The sequence below is a fragment of the Petromyzon marinus genome, chromosome 19, assembly GCF_048934315.1.
Source record: "Petromyzon marinus isolate PM22_M1 ecotype Great Lakes invasive population chromosome 19, UKy_Petmar_22M1.pri1.0, whole genome shotgun sequence".
NCBI lineage: Eukaryota > Metazoa > Chordata > Hyperoartia > Petromyzontiformes > Petromyzontidae > Petromyzon > Petromyzon marinus.
Window position 1 is genome coordinate 6,218,208 of NC_133685.1, and position 3,016 is coordinate 6,221,223.

Sequence of the window (3,016 nt, forward strand, 5' to 3'; positions counted from 1 at the left end):
TCTCAAAGTCATTATTATTTTTGTGAGTACATCGGCCCCAGCGAGCGACCTTCATCGTGAACACTAAACCAGCACGCTTTTTTGTTTTAAATGGGCAAATCTCTGGACTGGTTTCGCCCTTTTTGAGACTCATCAGCAAGCGTCAGACGTGCTAAACAAATGCTTTCGGATTACCGAATCGTTATTGGGACTCTGCTGATGATGAGACCCAGAAGGGCAAAGCCGGTGCACGTTTTAAACAAAAAAAACGCTGGTTAGGGGTTACGTCTCAGAAAGGCCAATAAGCGGACGGACTGAATCAATGATTATTTGTCTGCGGCGGAGTTACGCAAAAAATATACTTGTGTACATGTATTTATTTATCTATCCATAATTCTCCACTCACAGCTGCTGGGTACAGTTAGCCGATGATCAGCAAATCGCGCTGCAACAAGGGAGAAGGAGGGGGTGGGTGGGTGACTTTCTCCTCCCCCCTTTCTCTCTCCAGAGATCCCCTTGAGCGGAGGGAGCTTCTGTCAGCAGTGGCGTGACCGGCGATTGCGGGGCCTGCGCCTTTAAACCCTTTGCGTGCCCGCTCGGCGCAGAGTGCGACGACTCTTAACGGGCGTCGCGAGAGCTCGTTCCATCCTCGCGCCTGTCGATTTATATACACACAGAGAGAGAGAGGGGGTGGGGTGGGGGGAAACACAAATTTGGTTAAACAGAATTTGGTTAATAGGGGGTGTGTGTGTGTGGGGGGGGGGGGGGGCAAACGACTTGGCTTTTTTTCCCAACCCACCCCCCCGTAAAAAGGAGGAGCGTTTCGCAAGGGCAATCGAATTCCGCAAGGATTGCGTAAAAGATTCCCAAAGGAGTTGCGCACAAGTTCACCCACCGCAATTAGATTACACACAGCAACGCACGGGGAATGTGCCATCGAATTCCCCTGCCGTTACATTTGTTTCTCCCATCCATTCCAAGACGTCTCGGTCAAGAAGGGCCGCTCATAGTTGGAGGTGGGGGGCGGAGAGATTTGGGGGGGGGGTGGGGGGCAAACGTGGAGAATTTTCCCCCCAAACCTCACACTAGCATGGGTCCCCCGCGGCAACCCGATAACAAGGGGGACTCCCACGTGGCTTTCTGCCCAGGGACCTCCAGCAACCTCTGGGTGGCTTTGCTGACCAGCGCAGGAAGGAGGGAGAAGAGGGCAAAGTGCGTCCACTAGAGAGACCCCTGATGGGAAACCCATCCACTAGCAGCAGTGGTCGCTAGCAATTGCAGGGCTGCACCTTCACCTTACTGGGGTGGTTGTATTATTATTATGATTAATATAGTGCGGCCACACGCGTGCTTGTTTTGCTATAATCAGAAACGTGAAGTCGGGAAAAATTGGGTCAAATACGGTGACTTACAACTGTCTCCAGCACGATTGCCAAGCCAGCGGTATTCATTTATTCCCCGTATTCTGCGGATTATATGACGCCCTATTCCGTTGCCCTGTATGTTAAAGCAAATGTTTGGGGTGCGCATTAAAATCCGGAGAATACGGTATATACCCAGTATTTGTGTGTGTGTGTGTGGTGGGGGTGGGAGGGTCTGTATGTGTATGTATGTGCGATAGTGTAGCGGTTAGCGCGCTGCGCTATGAACCTGGCGACCCGGGTTCGATTCCCACTCACGGCCAACACCAGTGACGATTATCTGAACCGGTCCCGGGCCTCCCCTAGGTCGACTCAGCCTCAAACGAGTACCTGGTGCGGTGTGTAAACATCGCCACCTACTCCCTTGAGTGGCGTGCCGTCCTTCGTAGGTGCTCGCTAAGAGCCCTTGCCCCAATAGTCCGTCAAGGCTATACGCATGTGGGTATCTGTGCCGCAATGGTTAGCGCACTGTGCTGCAAATCCAGCGAACAGAGTCCTGCTCACGGTCAACACCAGTGATGAATATTGGAACCGGTTCTGGGCCTCCCCTAGGTCGACTCAGCCTCAAATGGGTCCTGCTGGCCACCCACAGCCTCGTGTGCCGCGCCGTACTTCATAGGTGCTCACTCGCAGCACTTGCCCCAGCAGTCTGTGAAGGCTATACGGGGGTCTTTGTCTTGATGTATGTGGGGGTGTGTTTATCGCGGGCGAGTGTGTAGCATAGTTGTTAGCGCACTGTGCTACGTACCCTGCGACACTGGTTCAATTCCAGTCTACGGCTGACCTCGATGGCAAAATTGACATCTGAACCCGATTCCCTGGGTCTACCCGAGTTCGACTCAGCCTGGTGCGGCGTGTACACGTCAGCATTGGGAGAGAGGCAAAGGCGGCAGGGCGTGACTCTGACCATACCATCACCTCGTCTACCTCCGCTTAATAGGTGCTCGCTAACAGCACTTTCAGCAACAGTCTGTAGGATCTTTGTATTCAGCGTGCGCGAGCGTATCCGCATTTTGTGCATCGCATGTGAGTGCGTGTACTGTGGGGAGCGGTAGTTCAGCGGTTAGCGCGCTGCACTACAAACCCTTCGACCCGAGTTCGATTCCCGCTCACGGTTATTTCAATCGGTGCTGGGCCTCCCCTCGGTCGACTCAGCTTCACATGAGTATCCGGTGCGGTGTATTGAATCATCGCCACTGGGGAAACAAAGGCGGTCGGGCGTGGTGCTGGCCACCCACCCCTTCGTGTGCCGTGTCGGCCTTCATAGGTGCTCGCTAACAGCACTTGCCCCAAAAGTCTACTTTGGCTCTGCGAAGGATCTTTGTCTTTGGGAGCGTGTTGTGTTGTACGCGTGTGTTTGTGGTGTGTGTGTGTGACCAAGCAGAGTTGTGAGTGACTCTCACGTGGAAAGCACAAATGCCCTTCTCTAACCGAGGAGTGAAAGACCTCGCCAGTGGTGGTGGTGGGGGGAGGGGGTCACACGGAGGGCAGCACAAAAAATACGCACGAAAAACGACCACAATACCGCTGTTGTGAAGTCTCTTTTTTTTCTGATTACAACTAATGGCTGTGTCAAGAGCGAGTCCAGCGTTCTATTTGAACCGTCCCTGGTGTGT